We start from the raw sequence: 7,155 nt of genomic DNA on the forward strand, positions 1-7,155 counted from the left end.
GTCCACTCTCTTCCTTTCTCTCCCTCTCACCACCGGTCACACTTCCTAGCTTTTTATCTCTAAATTTTTCAGCAGCTACAGCTACTTATTTTTGCTCCAAAATCAGCAGCTATGTTGTTCTGTTTTTTCCTCCAGTATTCAGCAACTAAATTGCACATTTCCTTCAAAAATTTTGCAGCCAAAACAACCACAATTAACCATCAAAACAGCACCTCAAACCTTAAATTTTCTGCTGCAAAATTTTGCACTTTTTGGCCTCCAAAATCAGCAAAAAAATGGCACTTTCCAACCTCCAAAACCAGCAGAAAAATGGCTCTTTTCAGCCTCCAAAACCAGCCCTTAAAATGGCTTTTTTTCCCTTCTTGAATGGTAGCAAAAACAGCCCCTCAACTCAACTCAACTCTCTTTTCCTTTTGTTTTCCTTTCTCATGCACGATTTTCTTTTTGTTTTTCTTTCTCTCAGTTCTTTCTTCTTCCTTTGCTCTTTTATTTCTCCTTTACTCTCCCTCAACTGACCTCTCTTTTCTTCTTGGTCTTCTTCACTTAGTTTGGTCAATAACACATATATATATTTTATTTCTCTCTTGAATGTTCCACAACATTCCAACCGGCCACATCAAATTTTTTTTTTCTTCCTTCACTTGTTGCTTCACATGGACGGCCACCCCCTCCAATTTACTAAGTAAAGAGTCTTTGACTCTTTTATTGGCCACATGGCCTGTTGCCCATGTTGGTCTTCTAATATTTTTTTTTTACTCTATGATCATTTTATTTTTCTCACTAATTTCACTACATATCCTTTAATCTTTATATTCCAATTTCGATCCTTTTAATACGTCTAAAAATTCCAATTTTCATCTAACTTCCTTTTTCAATGCGTGTACCACGAAAATATAAAAATTGCACCTCAACGCGGTATTACCATAATAGTTAAATATTTACTTATCCGCGTTGGTTCGACTTAACAAAAACACGCGTATTTCACTTTTGTCACTCATTTCTTTAAAAATTCACTTGTATTTCTTCTCCCCCACTTGGATCAACCATATGATCCTTCTTCATGACTAATTTCGACATCCGATTAAATATTAATATTTTAATATTATTTTATTAATAAAATATTATTTTATTCTAAAAATTTTATCTTGTCTCCTTGGTACCCAAAATACCTTATTATGCCTTACTTGACTTCTGAATCGCCTTTTATCTCACAAATTCTCCTCCAATAAAATTATTATTATTTTCTCGCGTGCGAAATATTTTATCCTAAACAACTCCTTTTGTCTTTTATCACTTTTAAACATTTTAATTGACCTCAATTTGCATCCGATCAACTTTATTTATCACCATATCAAAGTATTGGGTATTTCAATTACACACCCTAATTTTATCCTAACACTAAAAATTGAATTAAATAGCAAAATAAAATCAAACTTAAAAGCTAAAACTAATCTAAATTTACTCAGCAAAATTACTTTTTTTTAGATTTGATTGACTTTTAGACCTAAGATTATGATGTCTCTTAATACTTCATCTAATTACTATCTCTCTTTCTTAACTTAATTTAATGGATTAAGTTGCTAACTTAGAGTCCTAATTTATTTACAAGTTTTTGTAGAGTTTCTTATAAAAATATCTCTAACAATTAATTTACTATATGCCTATGCAAATTAATTTGAAGAAAGATTCATTAAGTTCGTGCTCTAATCCTAGCTACGTATGGCTTATGGGAGTATGTTTACCCTATATGCAAATCAAACCACTTAATTAACTAAATGCATTTGATTATACAGCATTCTATTCAAGGTCTACCTAACTCCTTCGTCAATGTTTAACTTAGGTTTCCAATTCAATCTAACTGGTGATCAGGCAATTAGAAGCATTAACAACTGAATAAAATAAACAACTTAAAACAATCAAATATAAGTAAAAGAGAGATAAATAAATCAGACTACATATTGAGTTCAATCATAATCTTAGATAATTAATTTAGCTCCCCATCAAGTCACTCATCATCATTAAATTAAGTTTAAACATTAAAATCAAACTAAGAAAATAAAAGAATAACAAAAAGATAATAGAACACAAGAACTATAATCTTGAGATTCCAAATCTTCTTAAATCCCTCAAATTCTTCTCTGCTTAAATGACTTTGTAGCTTGATTCTCAGCTCTCAATCTGGTGTTGCGTTGTTTTTTCTAAAAGTCCTCCGAAAGGTTGTTTTCATAGGACTTTGAAGTTAGGTTAAGTTGGCTGAAGAAAGAAATTAGTTCCAACTAAGATTTCCTTATTAGACTACGTAAGCTGTGGCCTACCTTTAACAAAGCCGCGGCCTCGACCAATTAATAAGTAGAAGTTGTAATTGCTTTAGGACTACTACATTGTTTTAATTTTGATAAGATTTTTCACTATCTTCTAGGCCAAACTGGACAAAGTGGTACACATAAAAGTTGTAGATTTGTCTCTTAAATTTCCAATGGTCAAAGAATCATCTTATTTGGAGCTTTGTAGAAAGAGTTATGGTCGAAATACCAAAACTTGTATAGTGGAAGTCTGCACCTTGAAATTGCTCTCATTTTTCCATTAAAATTCTTCCTTCATTAAACACCTGTAAAAGCACACATAGATCAATAACAATGTATCATTATCACATTAACACCAAATTAAGCATAAATTAATTAAGATTAGCTTGATTCACCTAAATTAATTAACTTAAAATAATTTAAATAAACTTACTAATTTCTATGTATTAATAAAAGAACTAAGCTAAATTACTATCAAAATTAAGCCCAAATAACTCTATATCATAGAATTATCACACCCCCAAACTTAATATTTTGCTATTCCTCGAGCAAAACATAGAAATGAAACTAAATTATGAAAATCAATTTCAAATGGTGAAAACAAAATAAATGTAGTTACTACTAGAGATAAAGTGCACCAACTCAATGATTCCCCATAGTTTCCTGAAAAATATGTCTATTAATCTTTAACTTAAGGAAAAACGACATCATTCAAATTCATGTTTCAATTCTAATGCAAGCACATTCTCAAATGGATTTCTGTGTGTGTGTAAAATTTTTTTATCAAGAATATCATGATATTCGGATGAGTTTATGCCAACACAAATTTCAAATTACTAGAACTCCATAGGTTCACTTTTCTTCTCTCTCTCCACTACTGTAGACTAACACCAAGCTAGGTCAATAGAACTTTATAAAGCTTGTAATGTATGGCTAGGGTCCGAGTAGGATAAAGGATAATAATGTGGCTCAAATCACCCTAAGCACATAATTATTGTAGGACCTATGTATATAGTTCTATTTTCCTTCTCCTCATAGACCTTTTTTCTTCCACATTTCAACTTTTCTTTTGTTCAACACATTTTGTTTCCTTCAAAATTTCACAATTTCACACTTATAAACTTATTTTTTTGTATTGTAGGTAGTTGGGTGATTTTTAATATATTTTTAACTCTTTTTTTCATGTCAACATCACATTTTAACCTTTTTCAACATTTAGCTCATTCTATATTTCCTAAAACAATATACTTGCTTAGGAGTGAGGGTTGTAAAATCAAAAATTTTATTTTAAAACTAGGCTCAATTATTTTATAGTTAAACAAAGCAATGAAAAATTAGGCTCAACGAGGTATACTAAGGATATAAATATATTGAGGTTGGCTTTTTTAGGCTCAAATTGTCTAAAGATGGCCTAAATCATCTCCCTAACTAAGTATTGCCTAGAATTTCACCTCAAAGGAAAATCAAGCAAATTCTAGAATTCTGGACATAATCTAAAATTCTCATCAATATAAACCTTCTCTAGATATTCACAATAATCCAAAGCAAAAAATATAATGCTCAAAATTGTGGAAGTTACATCCTAACAATGATACTTATTAAAAGAATTTAGCATGAATCCAAAAAAAAACCTTATTTACCAAAAGCTAAAAATTCAAGACCACTAATTATCATCATTGGATAGGGAAATCATCAAGCAAAATTGGCACAACTTTACTCTAAATTCCTAAAATTGAAGCAAGTACTAAATTAAATTATCAACTAATCCTAAATTATTTATGAATCTAGATAAGCATGTGTTGTTGATTTCTCACGCAAGTGCACCTATCGTTAACAAGTAATATAGTAATGAACAGAGTATCATTCCCACGGAGAATTGTTTTAATTCCTACTATTAACTACTAAAATTAACACACCCTAATTTTATTTAAACAATCAAATTTTAAAATTATTAAAAAAAAATAAAACTACTAAATTAAAACTTCAATCAACTACTAGACCTAAGATTATGATATCCCTCAATACTTCATCTGATTATTATCTCTCTCTCTTAACTTAGTTTAATGGATTAAATTGTTAACCTAGAGTCCTAAATTATTTACAAGTCTCTGTTGAGTTTTTCATAAAAATACCTCACCCAATTAATTTACTATATGTCTATGCAAATTAAATTGAAGAAAGATTTATTAAGTTTGTGCTTTAATCCTAGCTACGTATGGCTTATAGGTGTATGTCTACCCTATATGAAAATCAAACCACCTAATCAACTAAGTGTATTCGATCATACACTATTCTATTCAAGGTCTACCTAAATCTCTTTCATCAAGGTTTAGCCTAAGTTTCCCAATTCAATCTAATTGGTGATCAAGCAATTAGAAGTATTAAGAACATAATAAAATAAACAACATAAATCTATCAAACATAATCAAAAGAGAGATAAATAATTCAGATTACATAATGAGTTCAATCATAATCTTAGATAAAAAATTAATTCCCCATCAAGTCACACATCATCATTGAATAAAGTTTAAACAATTAAAAAAAACTAAGAAAATAAAAGAATAATCAAAAAGAAAAAACTCAACAATTATACTCTTGATCGTCCAAGTCTACTTGAATTCTTCAAAATCTTCTCGGCTTCAATGACTTTGCCGCTTGATTCTCAATTTTCAATTTGGTGTTTTTCCTCCTTTTTAAGTCCTTCGAAAGGTTGTTTTTATTGGCTTTGAAGTTAGCCCAAGTTGGGTGGAGAAAGAAGTCAATTTCAGCTGGAATTTCCTTACCAGACTATGTGAGTCACAGCCTTGCCCAATTAATTAATAGAAATTGTAATTGCTCTAGGACTGCTACAGTATGTCAAATTTCATAAGATTTTTGACCACATTACAAGCCAAATTTGGTAAAGTGGTAAACATCAACGTTGTAGATTTTTCTCTTATCTTTCCAATGGTTTAAAAATCGCTTCATGTGGAGCTCTGTAGAAAGCCTTATGACAAAAAAACTAAAATATGTGCAGTGGAAATCTACACCTCCAAATTGCTCACCTTCTTTCATTAAAATTCTTCTTTCATCAAACACCTATAAAGCACAAATAAATCAATAACAACCTATCTTAATTACATTAACACCAAATTAAGTATAAAATCAACTAAGATTAGATTAACTCACCTAAATTGCTAATTTAAAATAATTTAAATAAAACCTATTAATTTCTCTATATTACTACAAGAACTAAGCCAAATTATTATCAAAATTAAGCTAAATAACTCTATATCATAGAGTTATCAGCATGCAAATAAATTAAATCTAAAACTTTCACAGAATATTCACCACCAGAAAAATAAATTCACCTCCCCAAACTTAAACTAAACATTGTCCTCAATGCTAGAAAAAAAATAAAGGAAAGGTAAAGAATACTCCCCTGATGATCAGATGAATTTGGTGAAGCTTTAGTCCACATCTTCTTTCCCATTGTCTTCTACCTCATTGGCACCCCTAAGAGGATTAGGTGCTTCTGGTGCTGGTGGAAGAGTAGAAATGTCTATTCCCATAAAAACACCATAAGCTGGAAACATGTGGTCTATATGTTGATTACGTTGGGTTTGATAAGTCATGTGCTACTCAAACTAGTGCCCAAGTTGCTCAACTAGGTGCTTAAGGTTTTCAATTCTCTGAGTCATTTACAATTGTTACTGTCTTAGTCAAGGGGGTGGAAAATGGTTTGTAGAAGAAGAATTACCCTCAATAGAATGTTGAGGTTGTTTGAGGATAAGATTCAGATCAATTGGAAGTTTAGGGTGCAATAACTTCTAACTAGCATCCCAATTTACACTAGCTTGCTTGCACAAAGCTGTAATAAGAGAAGGGAACCATAAGCCTTCATGCTTTGATTGTGTAGTGTGAGTCATGGCTTTGTAAATTATTGTAAAATTTGACCCTATAAACACATGTCATGACATACATGCACTGAGTAGCATGTTATTACGCTAGGAAAGTCCTAAGAATAGACGAAACCCGGTATTGTACCTAACGGTACACTTGAGTTGATTTAACCTCAAACTAGTTCAAATACAAACTAGTTCAAATAGGAATCGTAGGATGAAATTTAATATTTTACAATCCAGGAATGACTAAAAATGATTGTTTGGAGTTCGAGGGTTCATTTGGGGTAAAATTGGAAATTTTGATGTTTAGGGGTAAAATCGTAATTTGACCACTCACGGACAAAATTTGAGATTTTGAGAGAATTTAGATCAAATTTGACAAATTGGGGAATTGTATGAGTATAAGGGATGAAAAATATGTCTATGGGTAATTTTTCAGTTTTTTGGGCAAAAAAATAATTTTTCACTTTTATGGGGGTAAAAGTGTAAATTTCAAAAATTACTCCACCAAGACTTTGGATAAGTCTGAGAATTTTATCTAAGCTATGGATATGTGGGACAAGTGTATGGTGAAAATTTGGAAACAATTGGATGAAATTTAAAAAACGGGCCAATGGGAAAGTGACACATGGCACTTTTTAATGATTTAATATTATTTTAATGAAAAGTCAGCCCATTTAAACCCCATATTAAGTGCTGGCCGGCTATAAGGAAAGAACAAGAGACAAAATAGAGAGGAAAGGAAGAAAAGAGAGAAACAAAGGAAAACTAGAAAATTCAAAGGGGAAATCGTGTTTTTCGTCCGTTTACGCGTCTAACGGTAAGATTTTTCGATTTTAGCTTGATTTCTACCTTTCCTATGCCTTTATTTCCTTTAAGAATGCTTGAGGAGAGAGATCAAAAAGTGAAACCAAGGGCTGGCCGAAATTTTAGGGGAGAGATTTTGGAATTTTTAGGTTTTGATTTTT

Source organism: Theobroma cacao, chromosome 2, assembly GCF_000208745.1.
Source record: "Theobroma cacao cultivar B97-61/B2 chromosome 2, Criollo_cocoa_genome_V2, whole genome shotgun sequence".
Taxonomy (NCBI): domain Eukaryota; kingdom Viridiplantae; phylum Streptophyta; class Magnoliopsida; order Malvales; family Malvaceae; genus Theobroma; species Theobroma cacao.